Below are 19,651 nucleotides of genomic sequence, written 5' to 3'. Positions count from 1 at the left end.
ACAACCTTTTTGTGTTTCCTAAGAATGCAGTCTGTCATCATATACATAGTGGGTAGGAAAATATTGAGACCCATTTAAATTTTTCATTCTTTAGTTCATTGCAGCCAATTAGTAAGATCAAAAAAGTTCTTATTTTGCTCATTAATGTACACTCTGCGCCCCATCTTGACAGAAAAAAAACAGAACTGTAAATATTTTTGCTAATTTATTAAAGAAAAACTAAAATATCACATGGTCATAAGTATTTAAACCCTTTGCTGTGGCACTCATATTTAACTCACATGCTGTCCACTTCCTTCAGATCCTACTTGAGATGGTCCTACTCCTTCATTGGAGTCCAGCTGTGTTTAATTAAACTCATTGGACTTGATTAGAAGAGGAACACACCTGTCAATATAAGACCTCACAACTAGAGATGAGCGAGTATACTCGTCCGAGCTTGATGCTCGTTCGAGTATTAAGGTACTCGAAACGGCTCGTTGCTCGGACGAGTATTTCCCCTGCTCGAGATCGAGCATTTAATTAAAAAAACACAGTGAAGAACAATGAAGAATAGAATAAAAACAGTGAACACAGTGAACACAGGATCATTTAAGTGAAAAACACAGTAAAGAACACAGTGAAGAATAGATTACAGATGTTCGGCACATCTGCTTACTTGTCGGAAGATACGCGCGGAGCGGTGCGAACAAAATAGCATGTGAAGAACAATATATATGTGTGAAGAACACATTGAAGAACACGGTGAGCAGGACAGAGACACCGGGGAGCAGCACAGAGACACCAGGGAGCAGCACAGAGACACCAGGGAGCAGCACAGAGACATCGGGCAGTGGCACGGAGACATCGGGCAGCGACACGGAGCGGCACGGAGACATAGGGGCACGGAGATATAGGGGCACGGAGACATCGGGGCACGGAGACATCGGGGCACGGAGACATCGGGGCACGGAGACATCGGGGCACGGAGACACAGGGGCACGGAGACACAGGGGCACGGAGACACCGGGGCACGGAGACACAGGGGCACGGAGACACCGGGGCACGGAGACACCGGGGCACGGAGACATCGGGGCACGGAGACATCGGGGCACGGAGACATCGGGGCACGGAGACATCGGGGCACGGAGACATCGGGGCACGGAGACATCGGGGCACGGAGACATAGGGGCACGGAGACATAGGGGCACGGTGACATAGGGGCACGGAGACATAGGGGCACGGTGACATCGGGGCACGGAGACATCGGGGAGCGGCACGGAGACATCGGGCAGCGGCACGGAGACATCGGGGAGACTTCAGTGGAAGAAGAGCAGCGGATCCCGGGACAGCGTATCTCCCGACAAGTAAGCAGATGTGCTGAACATCTGCAATCTATTCTTCACTGTGTTTTTCACTTAAATGATCTTGTGTTCACTGTTTTTATTCTATTCTTCACTGTTCTTCACATCTGCTAACTTGTCGGGAGATAATATACGCGCGGAACAGTGAAGAATAGATTGCAGATGTTTGCATACATCTGCTAACTTATCAGAAGACATTCTTTTTCAATTAATTAACACATTTTATTCCCGAACCATGGTCCCTTTGAAAAATGCTCGAGTCTCCCATTGACTTCAATGGGGCTCGTTATTCGAGACGAGCACTCGAGCATCAGGAAAAGTTTGTCTCGAATAACGAGCACCCGAGCATTTTAGTGCTCGCTCATCTCTACTCACAACTAATAGTGCATTTCAGAATACATGAGAATCATGAGGTCTAAGGAACTGCCCAAGGAGCTCAGATACAGAATTATGGCAAGGCACAGATCTGGCCAAGGTTACAAATTAATTTCTGCAGTACTCAAGGTATCTAAGATCACAGTGGCCTCCATAATCCTTAAATGATAGAAGTTTAAGATGATCACAACCCCTATTAAACCTGGCCATCCAGCCAAACTAAACAATCATGGAGGAAGAGCCTTGATAAGAAAGGAAAAGAGGTCAACTATCACTGTAGCCCTCCACCAGTTGGGGCTTTATGGCAGAGTGTTCCGATGAAAGCCTCTCCTCAGTGCAACACATATGAAAGCCGAATACGGTTTGCAAAAAAACACATGAAGGACTCCCAGACTATGAGAAATAAGATTATCTGTTCTGAAGAGGCAAATAAATTTTGGTGTTAATTCTAAGAGGTGTGTCTGGAGAAAACCAGGCACTGCTCATCACCTGCCAAATACAATCCCAACAGTGACACATGGTGGTGCCAGCATCATGCTATATGGGAGTTTTTCAGCTGCAGGAATATCCTGGATGAAAACCTCATCCAGATTGCTCTGGACTTCAGACTTTGCAGAAGGTTCACCTCTAACGAGACAATGACCCGAAGCCCTCAGCTAAAATAACAAAGCAGTGGCTTCAGAACAACTCTGTGACCATTGTTGACTGGCCCAACCAGAGCCCAGACCTAAACCCAATTGAGACTTGAAAATGTCTGTTAACCAACGTTCACCATCCAACCTGAGGGAACTGGAGAGGACCTGCAAGGGAGAGACAGAGGATCCCCAAATCCAGGTGAAAAAAAACTTGTTGCATCATTCACAGGGACTCATGTCTTTACTTGCTCAATACTGAGCAAAGGGTCTGAATACTTATGAAAATGTGATATTTCAGTTTTTCTTGTTTAATAAATTAGCAAAAATATCTCCATTTCTTCTGTCCAGATGGCATGCAGAGTGTACATTAATGAGCAAAAAAAGAAACTTTCTTGATCTTACCAATTGGCTGCAATTAAAGTGAAACATTTAACGGAATAGTTTCCGTGCCTACTGTATATATCTAATAGAGAGTGGCACGGTATATATATGTAATAAAAGAAGAATGGTATTTAATAGATGGGGCACAGTATATAGCTAACACAGAGGGTACAGTATCTATATTTATTTCTGGGTACACAGTATGAATTAAAAGGGTAGACTGCATGTATTCATTCATTATGAGGGTACCATATACATGTAAATTAGAGGGCTCAGTACATATGTAAAATATTTGATATACTTTATATAAATGTATATAGGGACCGGGAATTGGTCCTGGTGCTGTGTTTCTGTACGATGTTCGGTTCTAGTACTGTAATATTGTGTAGTATTGTACATTTTAATTAGAACAAGGGCATTGTTTATGTTAGAATTAATTTTGGGGGAACAATATCTAAGGTAACTTAATAAGGTAGTGCGGCACACACTAAAGTCCATACATACATGCATGTCTCTAATATTTTAAATTTGTGGGGGGCTGTGTATGCTAAAAATGAGGACACATTTGGGGACATGTATAATTTTTTTCTATGGTATATATTTGAGACATTTGGAAGATCTATTTTGCTCCTTATGTATGATCATGTCTTTTTAATTGTGATACATGTTCAATTTTCCTATCCTAGTAGGCACAAATTTTGGCTTCTTTTTGAGACTTTTTGTTGCAAATGTCTCAAATCCACATGGACACAAGCCATGTGAGCGGGGTATATACAGAAGAGGATACAAGCCATGTGAGGGGGTTATATGCAGGAGAGGATACAAGCCATGTGAGGGGGTTATATACAGGAGAGGACACAAGCCATGTGAGGGGGTTATATGCAGGAGAGGATACAAGCCATGTGAGCGGGGTATATACAGAAGAGGATACAAGCCATGTGAGGGGGTTATATGCAGGAGAGGATACAAGCCATGTGAGGGGGTTATATACAGGAGAGGACACAAGCCATGTGAGGGGGTTATATGCAGGAGAGGATACAAGCCATGTGAGGGGGTTATATGCAGGAGAGGATACAAGCGATGTGAGCGGGGTATATACAGGAGAGGATACAAGTCATGTGAGGGGGTTATATGCAGGAGAGGATACAAGCCATGTGAGGGGGTTATATACAGGAGAGGACACAAGCCATGTGAGGGGGTTATATGCAGGAGAGGATACAAGCCATGTGAGGGGGTTATATGCAGGAGAGGATACAAGCCATGTGAGCGGGGTATATACAGGAGAGGATACAAGCCATGTAAGGGGGTTATATGCAGGAGAGGATACAGGCCATGTAAGGGGGTTATATGCAGGAGAGGATACAAGCCATGTGAGGGGTTATATACAGGAGAGGATACATGCCATGTGAGGGGTTTTATACAGGAGAGGACACATGCCATGTGAGGGGTTTTATACAGGAGAGGACACATGCCATGTGAGGGGTTATATACAGGAGAGGATACAATCCATGTGAGGGGTTATATACAGGAGTGGACACAAGCCATGTGAGAGGTTATATACAGCAGAGGACACAAGCCATGTGGGAGGTTAGATACAGGAGAGGACACAAGCCATGTGAGGGGGTTATATACAGGAGAGGATACAAGCCATGTGAGGGGTTATATACAGGAGTGGATACAAGCCATGTGAGGGGGTTATATACAGGAGTGGACACAAGCCATGTGAGGGGTTATATACAGGAGAGGACACAAGCCATGGGAGGGAGTTATATACAGGAGAGGACACAAGCCATGTGAGGGGTTTATATACAGGAGAGGATACAAGCCATGTGAGGGGGATATATACAGGAGAGGACACAAGCCATGTGAGGGGTTATATGCAGGAGAGGACACAAGCCATGTGAGGGGTTATATACAGGAGTGGACACAAGCAATTTGAGGGAGTATATACAGGAGAGTACACAAGCCATGTGAGGGGGTTATATACAGGAGAGGATCCAAGCAAGCCATGTGAGGGGTTATATACAGGAGAGGACACAAGCCATGTGAGGGGTTATATACAGGAGAGGATACAAGCCAGGTGAGGGGGTTATATACAGGAGAGGATACAAGCCAGGTGAGGGGGTTATATACAGGAGAGTATACAAGCCATGTGAGGGGTTATATACAGGAGTGGATACAAGCCATGTGAGGGGGTTATATACAGGAGTGGACACAAGCCATGTGAGGGGTTATATACAGGAGAGGACACAAGCCATGGGAGGGGGTTATATACAGGAAAGGACACAAGCCATGTGAGGGGGTTATATACAGGAGAGGATACAAGCCATGTGAGGGGGATATATACAGGAGAGGACACAAGCCATGTGAGGGGTTATATGCAGGAGAGGACACAAGCCATGTGAGGGGTTATATACAGGAGTGGACACAAGCAATTTGAGGGATTATATACAGGAGAGTACACAAGCCATGTGAGGGGTTATATACAGGAGAGGATACAAGCAAGCCATGTGAGGGGTTATATACAGGAGAGGACACAAGCCATGTGAGGGGTTATATACAGGAGAGGATACAAGCCAGGTGAGGGGGTTATATACAGGAGAGGATACAAGCCAGGTGAGGGGGTTATATACAGGAGAGGATACAAGCCATGTGAGGGCATTATGTACAGGAGAGGATACCAGCCATGTGAGGGTGTTACATACAGGAGAGGATACAAGCCATGTGAGGGGTTATATACAGGAGAGGATACAAGCCATGTGAGGGGGTTATATACAGGAGAGGATACAAGCCATGTGAGGGGTTATATACAGGAGAGGATACAAGCTATGTTAGGGGGTTATATACAGGAGACGATACAAGCCATGTGAGGGGGTTATATTCAGGAGTGGACATGACTGTTAATTTTGGATTTGGCCGTGCCCCTCTAGCCACAGGGAGATGACGGCATATGAGGCTGTGGTCACATGTGGTGTTAAGGGTGCGGTCATACGTTGCATTTTGAAACACTTTACAACAGCTGAGGAGAGGGGATTTGCCTAATTACTTTGCTGTTAACATTTGCATTTACAAAACGCATAGCAACACGATGTATAACGCATGCATTACATCACATTTATATTGCGTTTTGTAAACGTAAATGTTAACTGTAATGTTATTAGGCAAATCACCTCTCCTCAGCTGTTGTAATGTGTTTCAAAACACAATTAAAACGCAATTAAAATTCAACGAGTGACTGCACCCTTAGAAGTAACCAATACATTTTAAAAAAAATGTAAGTGCAAAAATTTCAGAATTTTCAAAAACAGGTTACTATGCAAAATTTTAAAAATTTAAAGCATGTGAAACAATTTACATGTTAAAACAGGGTCCATGTAAAAAATCCTTTCTTTGCACCTGCCCTGGACCAGGTGCAGATTTGCGCCTAAAAAGTTACAAAAATAAGAAAAAAAAGTGATACATGAGTGAAAAGTCGCACTCAACATCTGGGAAACAAAGATACATAAGGTACTGCACAAGGTGCAGACCAAGGCTTATTAGAAAAATGACAGCAAAAGTTGCAGCGAAAAGTCCCAAAAACACCAAAAGTCCCAAAAATTAGACAATTTCACTAGCAGAACTAAAGACACATGTCCCCCATTGTATATATTTTAATAACCCTGGAGGAAGGGGTGATTTTGTGAGATTCGCCATGTACAACAAATTACCTAATTAAATACCCCATGCAGCTTCCCTTTCTAATTGAAATTCTCAGCAGCCTCCCCTAGTAATAATTTGCCCCATGCAGCCCCCCATTAAAGAAATGCTCCATGACGCATCTCTGAAGAGGAGCTGTAGGGAGCAGCGGTAGGTGAGTAAGTATGTTTATTTTTTTATACACTCCTGTATAAGTCAAGTTCTCGTTTTCTTAGCACATATTCTGTGCTGAAAACCTCAGCTCATACATAAGTATATATGGTAGGTAGAGATGTTAATCCTATTGTTATCAGTATTCAAGCATATCACAAATAAACATAACAAATTGTATGTCATACGGCTAGACAAAGCGCAGGAATGCGCAAAACGGTCTATTGCCGAAGGTAGTGCCAATGATGGACACTAAATAAAGAAGAATTGTTGGGTGGGTGCCGCATATTTTGTCTTCTCTTTCACATGTATAAGGATGTATAAGTCAGCCCAGAAAGTGCTGGTCTTCTGGAGAGGTTTCACTGTATATTAAAAACCAACACAATAATGAATAAGTATCTATTAGAGATGAGCGAGCACTAAAATGCTCGGGTGCTCGTTATTCGAGACGAACTTTTCCAGATGCTCGAGTGCTCGTCTCGAATAACGAGCCCCATTGAAGTCAATGGGAGACCCGAGCATTTTTTTAATAAAACTGAACAGTAAAAGAACAGTGCAAAAAAAAAAATTCCAGATGTTTGCAGATGTTTTACTTGTAAGAACACATTGAAATAACACTATTCTTCACTTTGCAGGTGTTCGCGCGTGTCTCCCGCTAAGTTAGGAGATGTGCACGAACATCTGGAATGATGTTTCAATGTGTTCTGCACTTAAATGCTCCTGTGTTCACTGTTTTTAATGTTTTAATTCTATTCTTCACATTGCAGGTGTGCGCGCGTGTCTCCCGATAGGTTCGGAGATACGCGCGCACAGCTGCAAAGTGAAGAATAGAATTAAAACATTAAAAACAGTGAATACAGGACCATTTAAGTGCAGAACACATTGAAAGAACACTATTCTTCACATTCCAGATGTTCGTGCAAGTCTCCTAACTTAGCGGGAGACACGCGCGAACACCTGGAAAGTGAAGAATAGTGTTATTTCAATGTGTTCTTGCAAGTAAAACATATGGAAACATGTGTAATATTTTTTTTTTACAATAAAAATACTTTTATTCAATTTATTTTATTAATTTACTGCTCGATCTCAAGCCGGCGAGATACTCGTCCGAGTAACGAGCCGGTCCGAGTATGCTAATACTCGACCGAGCAGTATACTCGGACGAGTATACTCGCTCATCTCTAGTATCTATCAGTTACTAAAGTATTTCATGCATGTCGAAGAATAAGTAGTAAAAAAATAAGAAAAAAAAACATACGCCTCAAGTAAACCCCATCAAAAATGGAGGGAGTTAGCTAAAAATGCAGCATCAGTTAACATGACCAAAAGTTTGTTAACTCATTTAGTTATCACGCTTTATTACCTTACACTACAGATTTATTTATCTTGTCTGGTTAACAGATTAAGCCTGTCATGTTAACCAGTGCTACATCTGTACATTTTGCTTAAAACGGGAAAAAAAAAATTAAAAAAAATTACATTTTTAATTTTTTACATATTATTTACTAAATATCAAAAATGTAGAACATTCCATACTTAGAAAAAAATAAAAATAACCAGTAAATCTATGATAATGTTATTTTTTTGTATTATTTCTGAAATTACTTTTAAATCACTATAAAATTACTACCAAAATAATAACAATAAAAACTAAGAAGCATAAAGCAGATTAGCAGCAATATCTTGAAATCTTATCTCTCTGAACCCCAGACAGCAGAAATTCCTCTTCTGGTTTGTTCCTAGAGAATACACCATATTACCATATTCTAAATCTAAGCTTTGTCCCTAAATATTCAGCAATAGTGGTTAGATGTAGCAAAAAAAAAAATACTATGGTTATTATTTTTTTATCAATAGGAAGGCGCTCATTTATCTGACATAAACAAATCTTTTAAGGGAAAATGTATTTTGCGTGTTTTGTTGGCACATGAATACAAAGACTTTTTTTTTTTACGTTTGGGTTCTCTAAGGAAAAAATCTCCATGCATTTTTTTTTTTTTGCTGGCATTAAGAAATCCTTTCTGTTGACCAATAATGTAAAAAAAAAAAAAACTTCCCGGGAGAAGATAATGTGCATGATTGCAATGCCACCTTGTCAAATTTGTGGCTTTTTATGCAGTCCTGTCTTCAGCCATGCATTATGCATGAAAGAGTATCTCATTACATTTCATTTTCTTTACAGCAGCCTTTCCTCTCTTTGACATGCTCACATTCCCATTAGCTTTTACCACCACTCATCTTTGAGAACAGCTGCATCTGTAGGCTTTTGCAGCATTTTAGACAAAAATAGGTGTGGTTAACTTTGTCTCCTTGCTCCTAACATAAATTATTCACTAGGTTTTTGTACAAAATGCAAGATAACCTGCTTAAACTCAAATGCCAATAAAGCTATTTTTTACCTTTTTTTTCCTGCCTTCTTTTTCTTCCCCGGCACATTTTATTTCAGAATACATTGACGGCTATTATCCTTGCAGGACAGATAGGTAAAATAATGCAATCTGCTTTAAGAATCATTTAACGTCTTATTTAACTCTTTTGTATGTCTGACTATGATTTTTAGGACTCTTTTAGGCTTTCCCTCTTTTAGTGTTGCTCTGTCATGTGCGTAAAATACTGTATGTTGTAAGGTTTTATATGGTGCTATATAAATAAAGATTATTATTATTATTATATGTTTTTATGTTTCAGAGTTTTATCTTAACATGCGATGTAACATGCTCTTTTGGCTGGTCTTTTCCAGATACAGTGGGGAAAATAAGTATTTAATACACTGCCGATTTTGCAAGTTTTACCTTCAAAGGATGGGGAGGACTGTCATTTTTATTGTAGGTGCACTTAATTTTTTGGAGGCAGAATTTAAATAAAATCCAGAAAATCAAAATGCATGATTTAAAAATAATATACAGGCGGTCCCCTACTTAAGAACACCTGACTAGTTACAAACGGACCTCTAGATGTTGGTAATTTATTGTACTTAAAGGGCACCTACCACCACAAATCTACCTATAAAGGTAGATCGGGTGGTAGGTGAATCAATGGGACGTGAGGATAGCCTTTTTAAGGGCTAATCCTCACGTCCCCGCACTTTTTTGTAAACTTTTATTACCCTAATATGTTAATTTTGTTATGCGGCTACTTGGGCGTGGAGTAGCCGCATCTGAGGTTACACGAGGCGGCTACTCCACGCCCCGGTAGCCACTTTACCCCTCTTACTCACCATGTTCGGCGCGCAGCTGCTCGTAGCTGCGCGCCCTCGTCCGCCGATCCTGCCGTCTGCGCATGCCCCGGCTTCGGAGCAGTGACCACGCAGGCGCGGGCCTGCTGTTCTGCGCATGCGCAGACGGCGGGATCGGCGGCCGAGGGCGTGCAGCTACGAGCAGCTGCGCGCCGAACATGGTGAGTAGGAGGGGTAAAGTGGCTACCGGGGCGTGGAGTAGCCGCCTCGTGTAATCTCAGATGCGGCTACTCCACGCCCAAGTAGCCGCATAACAAAATTAACTTATTAGGGTAATAAAAGTTTACAAAAAAGTGCGGGGACGTGAGGATTAGCCCTTAAAAGGGCTATCCTCACGTCCCATTGATTCACCTACCACCCGATCTACCTTTATAGGTAGATTTGTGGTGGTAGGTTTCCTTTAAGGCTACATTCACACTAACGTATGGAGGACGTATATACGGCCGACATATATACGGTCGATATACGTCCTCCATAGACGTCAATGTGCGCATGGCGCCCTATGGGAGCGGTATGGTGCAGCACACGTGCGGCACCGTACCGCTCCATACCTGGAAAAAGATAGGACCTGTCCTATCTTTTGCCGTAATACGGCGCCGTGCGCCATTACTTCCTATGGAGAGGGGCGGGGTGAGCAGCACTCATCCTCCTCCTCTTCTCCTCGTACACTGCCGTTGCCCGCTACGGTACGGTGCGGGCGGGCAACGGCAGTGTGAATATAGCCTATGCCCTGGGCCACAATAATTATCTGCAATGGTTATCAAAGATGTCTGCAATTAAGATTTATTGTTAATCCTGGTTCTTATGACAACCCAACATTTTAAAAATCCAATTTTCACAGAGGCCAAAAAAAAATTGTCTGGGGTTACAATTATAAAGTATACAGTTCTGACTTACATTCAAATTCAACTTAAGAACAAACCTACAGAAACTATCTTGTACGTAACCCGGGGACTGCCTGTATTTGAATTTCATTACATGAAATAAGTATCTGATCAACTGCCAAGCTACAAGAATTCTCTCTCTCTCTCTTTGACCTGTTAGTTTTTCTATATGAACCTAGTCCAAAGCTGCACTCATTGGAGGAAATTTAGCAGGGCTTTTACGCCAGAAACTGGGCTAGAAGCCCTGAAATAATCACAATCCACCCATTTCATCACTCACACTGCAACCTCTCCACCATGGTCAAGACCAAAGAGTTGTCTAAGGACACCAGGGACAAATTATGCCTTCCTATTGATAAAAAAAATAACCATAGTTTTTTTTTTTCATCTAACCACTATTGATGAATATTTAGCACAAGGCTCGGATGGGCTACAGGAAATTATCACAAAATGGAAGCAACACAAGAAGACAGTCAACTCTTTCTGGCTTCATGCAATCTCTCAATTGTGATTCTGAGAAAGGTCAGAAATCAGTCAAGCACTACACAGGAGGATGTGGACAATGATCTGAAATCTCAATGATTATTATTAAAAAAAACACTAAATGGTCATGGATTAAAATCCTGCCTGCTCACATTAGAACATTTCCACTTAAAGTTTCAAAATGACAATAGGGATAATCCAGAGGAGGCATGGGACAAGGTCATGTGGTCAGACAAGACCAAAATAGAACTTTCCATCTTTGGATCAAAGAGAAGATGAGTACAACCCAAAGAACACTAAAGCATGAAGCATGGGACGGGAAATATCACACTACAAGCTTTTCTGCAAAGGGGACTGCAACTGCACTGCATTGAATAGAGAATAAATGTGGCCAAAGCACGATTTTGGCCAACAACATAAAGTGACATCCTATGAAAGATATCCCAAAAAAAATGTTTGCTTGTCTCAATATTGTATCAACATATAGGGGTTATAAAGAAATAATAGCTTGGTTGATCTGATCAGTGGAGACCAATAGTGAAGAGTTGCTCAACCTGTAATGAACAGGATCTAGAAGAAGAAGGCCATGGGTTTGGCATCTGGGGTTTTGGTGGAAATACATAAGTGGTTTGTAAATCAGTGCTGCAGCATTCTTACTTACAACTAGGGAGAGTCTAAGCTTTAGCATCATACTGATAGGCTGATGGAAATAATATTTTGATTACTACTTAGTGTCCATTTGAACATTCCCATACAATGTTATAAACGTATAGTATATCGATTTTCTGGATCACACATCATGCAGTACCTACTTGTCATGGATATGGATATATGACACATCAGACATCCTCTCTTTGTAATAAATACAACATGAGATATTTGTATTTATTTAAAATAACAACCAGTGCAGGTGGTCCCCTACTTAAGGACACCCGACTTACAGACAACCCATAGTTACAGACAGACCCCTCTGACCTCTGGTGAAGTTTTCTGAATGCTTTACTATAGTCCCAGATTGCAATAATCACCTGTAAAGTGTCTGTAATGAAGCTTTATTGATAATCCTTGGTCCCATTATAGCAAAAAAATGTTTAAACTCCAATTATCACTGGGGTCAAAAATTTTTTTGTCTAGATCTACAATTATAAAATATAGAGTTTCAACTTACATACAAATTCAACTTAAGAACAAACCTTCATCATTCTCAACCCATAAGAGTCTAAAATTACCTTCTACTACATTAGAAGACACCGGTATTTATCGTGGCTCAAAGATTTTGCATTTAGGCTAAACACTTTATTTTCCATACAATCATTTTGTAAAAGACCGTGGCCCACATTTATCAAAATGCATTCTGCATTAGGAGCAGTTTGCCTGTGTATAGTGCAAAGTGCACCATAATCATGAATTCTGGCGCCCATCCATCATGAATCTAGCACCCCCAGCACTACGACGACAGAGGGCACCAACTTTTTTTGGTGCTCCTTTTACATAGAGCATGGGTCACATTTCTGTTGGACACTACTTGATAAATGTGTCGCACGGCCCGACCGTGCACCGGAATGACCGTGCAGAATTTTGTGTCGTGTCGGCTATAGAGCATCTGTGACACAAATGAGTGGCGTGCAACACAATTATGTCCCAGACACTTCTTAAATACCAGTGCAAGCAGTTTGCACTAAAAAGAATGTGCAAAGTTCAACAAACTGGTGCAGACGATTTAATAATTCTGGGCCCAAATTTTGTGCACAATTATGAGTTTTACTGTATATTTTGCTGAAAGGTCACTAAAAGTAATTTGTTTTTGAATTATGGAAAACTATTGTAACAGAACAGAAGCAGATAGTCCCATAAGAGAATACCGTATTCCAATCAGAGAGAATCTGCCTCAGACAGATAAATCAATATGTTTTCTTCAGTGCAGTGGGACATGGGCTCAGTTGTGGTCTAATTAAAACATTAGCATTTTCTAGGATTGCAGTAATGCAATTAAATAATTTTATAAATTCAATCCCGGGATGAGTATTTTGTTTGTAGGCAGTTCCTGGCTGAGATGGCATATCTTATTACGGACATTGTATGCCTTTGCAGGACAAAAGCCTTTTGCTGTTAGCTTCCTGACCAAACAACGAGACATACTGTCTATAAATCCAGAAGTGTAGTATTTGGTGGTGTGTGGATTATGGTAAATTACTGGAATGCCATGGTATCAAAAGTGCTCTTCTCATCAGTTAATGCTTCAGTGTTGGAAGAAACTGATAAAACTAAAGAAAGATCATATTTATATTGGAAAATATAAAAACTGCCCCGTCCCTCCTCCTCCCTCTTGCTCCCTCCTCCCTCCTGCTCCCTCCTCCACCTCCCTCAGCAAATCTCAGTCAGCTCTTGTCTGCATTACAGAGGAAGGAGAAGCAGGGAGGGGATCAAGAGTTGACACAGACACTGGATTATAACAGATATTTCCATGACTCAATCTTTATTGCCGACGGGGGGCCAGGTATACCTTTATCTACGTTTAAAACTGGAGCGAAGAATAACTATGAAACAGATGGGGAATTAGTTTTAAAAAGCCTATGAGAACCTATCATTAGGTCATAATGTGAAATCCTGATGACAGGTTCCATGTAAAAGCAATGGAGCTGTGCTCTATCACCTGTCCTTGTAGAGTTAAGGAAAGGGATTCACCTCTTTAAATGCAATTTCTTGTCACAAATAAAGCTTGTGGAAGGTTCACCTGCACTTGTGTAAGGGAGATTTTGTCTTCACTTTTGTCTCCATACATTTAGATACTTCAAGTTTAATTGATCCTTTCTTATTTTTGGAGGGGTGGTATGTCTCTGTATCAACCGATGTGGATTTCTTCATTTACCTTCCCTCTCCTTACTGACAAGAGCGAATCTGGAGAAAAGAAACAGATAACTTTTTGGAATCCATATCAAGCCCTTTAACCAAAATAGTTCCCATATAAATAAATAAAGAAATTCCTGAAATAAAGTCCTCTAGTACAGTATTGTCATTAGCCCACGATTCTGTAGAATTGGCAAAACGGGATCTTTATTTGGCAACCTGATTGTATAAGGACGCCAGTCTTAAGAAGTGCTGTAAGGTAACTTGCATGCCCTGCATTTACGAGCCAATTAGTGGAAATAATGTACATGTTATTATGCAAGCTCTATGGACCTCTCCCAATTCATTTTGGTGTGATAGGCTCACTTTAATGTGACCTCCTGAAATATGAAGCATTTAATGGCTGCCACTGAGTTCTGTTATATATCTTCCTGTTAAGGCAATATATTTATAACAGCCTTTTCCATTCATAGTTCAGTTAAACTTTGCCCTCACTTGAGCTCTCTACCTTTTTATTCGGTGCCTCTTTTACCTTCATAATGTGTTAAATGTTTTTATGAATATTTTATTAATGCAAAATGATCTATCTGCGTTCATGGTTTCATCTAATGGTTTATAAAAATACTTTAAGCACTACATCATGTAGAGGCAGAATTTGCATCAGCTTTCCTGTAAATACTTCCCAAAGAGACTAAACAAATGGGAAAAGCAGCGTCTAAAACCGTTGTACTAAATAACTAATGTCACTTTTATTATGTAAAATTAATGGCGGTCTAGCTCATCTTCTCGCTACCCCAACATACCAGACCATTTTATATTAACTCAAGTAATTAGGGAATTCTAACCTCAAAACGTTGCCCATTGTTAAAGGACATCTACCACCAGGATGAAGGATTGTAAACCAAGCACACTGACATACTGGTGTGTGCCCCCTTTGGCAGGATCTGTTCTTCTTTTAGCTTCTTTTCCAATAGTTTTTACAAAAAATTCCTAATATATAGTTAATGGAATTTTCTTGAAGTAGCTTGTTTCTATGCTTTTGGCTCAGATTCTCATGGTTCAGGGAGCCCGGCCATCAGCCTGCGCTTATCTTGAAGTTGGATGCTCTTTGAGCCAGGAAAACATGTCTGCCTAGCAGGAGGCCTCATAAAGCAGCAATATGACTGGTGATTGTGGCCCAATCTAGAGAAGGTGGGGCGTGGGGTGGAATGTTGGTTGTCAACCAGTGGGCCAGTCCAAGTCTAATTAAGATACCACTTATAGCTGTCATGCCCACTCCTAACCATGACACTGGCACCCATCCCACTAAAATCACATAATTCTACACATCATCTTATGCAAAATCAGTCAGAAATTGGAGACTCTCCGGAAATGGTCTTAATTTAAAAATGTTTATTTATTACAACTCTTTACTAATAAGAACATGCCGTATATAAACTTGTGTATAAGCTGAGATATTTTTTTCACAAAAAATGTGCTGAAAAACCTGGCCTTGGCTTATACACGAGTCAATAAAAAGAAAACCTACATACTCAACCACTGGCGCCCCGATGCTCGGCGCGGCTCCTGGTGGCTCCTCTTCGGTCTTCTCTCTGCTGTATTAGCTGGCAGAGATGCTTACACTATGATGTATGTAAGTTTGTTTTTTTGTATGTGCTAGGCAAACTGCAGGCTGGCTTGCTGTATACTACATGGGGCTGGCTGGCTGGCTGTATAATACACGGGGCTGGCAGGCTGTATACTACATGGGGGCTGGCTGGCTGTACACTACTGGGGGCTGGCTGGCTGTATACTACTTGGGGCTAGCTGTAAACTACTTGGGGCTGGCTTGCTGTATACTACATGGTGCTGGCTGTATACTACAGGGGACTGGCTGGCTGTATACTACTTGGGGCTTGCTGTATACTACTGGGGGCTGGCTGTATACTACTTGGGGCTGGCTGTATACTACTGGGGACTGGCTGGCTGTATACTACTGGGAGCTGGCTGTATACTACTGGGAGCTGGCTATATACTACTGGGGGCTGGCTATATGCTACAGGGGGCTGGCTCGATACTACAGGGGGCTGGCTGGCTATATACTGGGAGACTGTGACCAATGCATTTCCCAGCCTCAGCTTATGCTTGAATGAATAGGTTTTCCAGTTTTTGTGGCTTAAATAAAAGATCTCGGCTTATACCTCAGGTCTGCTTATACTCGAGTATATATGGTAATAAGTAATAAAAACAGCTTGGGGGAGAAAAAAATGACAATGATTTATATATGTGATATTTTCTACAACTTGGAGACAGTGATGTTCTTTTCTTAGTTTGCACTAAACAGCTGGTAATATTCTTCCCTGGAGTCTCCTCTCAGTTTTATGACATTCCCATTACTATGGGAAACAAAATAAGTGAAGGGTTTGATTAAGGGACTAACAAAATGGGCTTCCTAATAGAACATACATAGACATTGGGCCGGAGTTATTAAAGCGTTTGCGCCATTTTGTCTGTCTTTGAACAGCATGCAAACTTTTTCTACATGTGTTTATAAAGTGTCTGTGCCAATTTTGTGTCGTGGCTGCTCTGTGTTCAACAAGACAGAAAAAATGTGCACCTAAAAGGGTAGTAATCCCCCAATGTAGTAATTACCCAATGATGTCGGTTTCGCCAACAATGATCTAAAGTGCATGGCCCATTTGGGACTTCATTTCTCAATATTCTACACATTGAAAATGAATGGCAAATGGTAGGGAGGTTGTTTTTTACTTATTGTTGGGGAATTTGCTTGGGAATATTTCATACCCTGCTATGGTGATCTGAATATGGTTCACTCTAAACATCAGGATGCCTGGAATGTATATTATAAGTGGGGGGGCTAGCAGTAGTGGATCATAATATAGAAGGTTTGGGCAGTAACCCGGGACCCGAGCCTTCTAGGGGGCACTTGGCCACCCAAACCATCCACCAAATTTTATACTGAGAAGGACCTTCACCCATGAAATCCTCATACATCTGTTCCCCCTCTAAATACAAATGTACACAAAAGCAATTTTAGGACCTTTAAATGCCCTCCAAAGGTCCTGAATCCACAGATTGACAGGAGACAGAGGGAACGCATCTTACATTCCCCAAGAAGCTTATGTACCACTAGTATCATATGTAGGAAGTGAATTCCAGACATCTATGGGCTATAATATTCAGCCCAGGGCCCATGGGCCCTTAATATGTCTTAATGTGCCCCTGGTGACTAGAGAGAATGTTTTTTTTTAAATAGGGTTAATAAAAGAGGGCATATTATAAGGAGAGGAATAAAAAGTGGGGTGTCAAGGAAGGTGACATTTTACAATGAGGGGCCAATATGGTGGCAGTGTGTGGTATTATACTTTGGGGGCACATTAGGAGGTTTAGTTAGGAGTGGTGCTCATGAACTGAAAATTTTCAGCCCCCCTTACTGTCACTGGAATAGTTTTTTAGTGTTTCACCATACCCTGGTTCAACAAAGGTTGGGAAACTTTGCTTCAGACTAAATGTACGTGTCCCATCGCGCAGCTTTGGTAAGTCTAGTTCAATTGGTGTTGCAATCGGCCAATCTCTTACTTTACAATCTCTTACTAGTCATCGACTAGTAATTTTTTGTGAATAAGTTAAGGCAGTGCATGCATGTCCTGAGAATGCATGAACACCTATTTTTTTAATAGAGGTATGCAAGTATTCTAAAGATACTCTTGGCGAATGTAAATGATGTCTGAATTCATCTAAAGGAATCAATAGCAACGACTTTTACAGGAAAAAAAAATCTTATTAGTTCTAGTAATAAATATAATGCTTCACAATAGCTATTTCCATAAATGTTTAAAAATTATTAAATAACATGTCCCCGTTGATTTCTAAATGTAATTTAATTTTTTTTTTCTTGTCACAGGGGATTGCACTTATTGCTCGAATATAACTGACAAAATGAGAAGAAAATTATAATTTATTAAGTGTAGATCAAAATAAATTTCAGTAAAAGCCCCGCTCCGCAAAGTACAGAATAACTGACAAATTGCATAAAACGTCCTTGCATCTTAAGCCGTAAATGGAATCCACATACAAGAAAACATTAGAACAATCTAAAAGCCATTTGGAAAAAAAAAAAAGAAAGAAAAAATCTATCAAGCCCCCAAAAACATTTTAAATCTGACATTGCTAAATAGCAATAATGTCTTAAATGGCAAGCTATTAGTGATATAATGATGCATTCGGCGAGTGTTTCTTACTTTTTGACAGAAACAACTTTGTTTTATTTGATTTTTTTTTTTTATTTTTTACGTTATTCGTAATATGAGACGCATTATGCATGGTAAATGCCATTACATGGTGCGACTCGCAAACACCTGAGCGTGTATCCTACTAAATGTGAGTCATCTCCGGGGATTTAATCTCATTTTTGATCAACACTCCACGTGTTGTAGCTAGTGAGCAGCATGTTAATGTGACCTCATTAAACTATTACTTGGCTTCTGGAGGAAATTGGCTACTGAATATAAACATTAATAATGCATATTTTTTTTTTCCTCGTTTCCACTTTACCATTGCTTTGCCAACCATCTGGGGAAATTAAAAAGGGTTACTGATGTCAATCAGCTAGTCCAATGGTAAAAAAGAATCTACAATTAATAATGGTACATTAGAACAACCCTGAAAAAACCTATTAATAAGGCATCATTATTCCTCCTGCTTGAGTTGACAAATAAGAATACTATTCCCCGGGGACACTCTTTTTTCTATTTCAAAGATTCATAATAATTGCTTTTTCATAAAGCGCCCTCAGAAATATTGTGATTGCAATTTTCTTTCAATTTCAGGTTCTAAACAAGTAAGAATTAGAATTTTTTTTTGTGTGTTGCCCTTTTTCCTGTTCACCATCTTTGCAGGTAATGTTTGACTATTGTTACGCTTACAGTGTGACATAAAGTCTTGTTAACGCAGGGGACATACATGAAATTATCCACACTAATCTGTATTTACATAGGGTCCAACAGGGAAAAGAAAGATGTGTTTCAGTCTCAGAACATCATACTGCTAAACTGCTTACTTTGATCATTGGCAACATTACATATATAGGGTCCCGCGGCCGCATTTCCGTCAGGTTTTTGGGGATCGCCCCGCTGAGACAGCCATTTTAAAGGGGATTGTGTCACACCAGTCGGATTTTGGCTCATCGGCTTTCATGCGACAGAAATCGGGCGTGGGCCGTCGGCCGATCCGACTGATACGGACAGAGCGTGGGAAATCGGGCACACGATCGTAGTGAATCGTGGCAGAGTTCATTTTCATCGGACACTCCGGATCGGGGAACGGGCAGGGATGGGCAAGTAAATGTGCCCCATATTGTTCAAAAAATTCACCGGAGCGTACAATTGATTCTTCGATTCCGATATACGTATATACGAAACTTCTTTTAGCTGTTGTAAGTAAAAGACCTCATTGTCGTAAGTAAAAGACCCCTGTTGTAAGACCAAAGACCTCATTGACCTCAAAGACCCAAGATGCCATTCAGACACGAAACCGCTGCAGTTTTTTTCTCCTCAAATTTCATCCATAGCTCAGCTTGCTATATAGAAAAGATATGTACTGACATAGCGTAGACGGTATCAA

This window comes from Engystomops pustulosus, chromosome 5 (assembly GCF_040894005.1).
Source record: "Engystomops pustulosus chromosome 5, aEngPut4.maternal, whole genome shotgun sequence".
Classification (NCBI taxonomy): Eukaryota; Metazoa; Chordata; class Amphibia; order Anura; family Leptodactylidae; genus Engystomops; species Engystomops pustulosus.
This window is presented reverse-complemented; position numbering follows the sequence as displayed.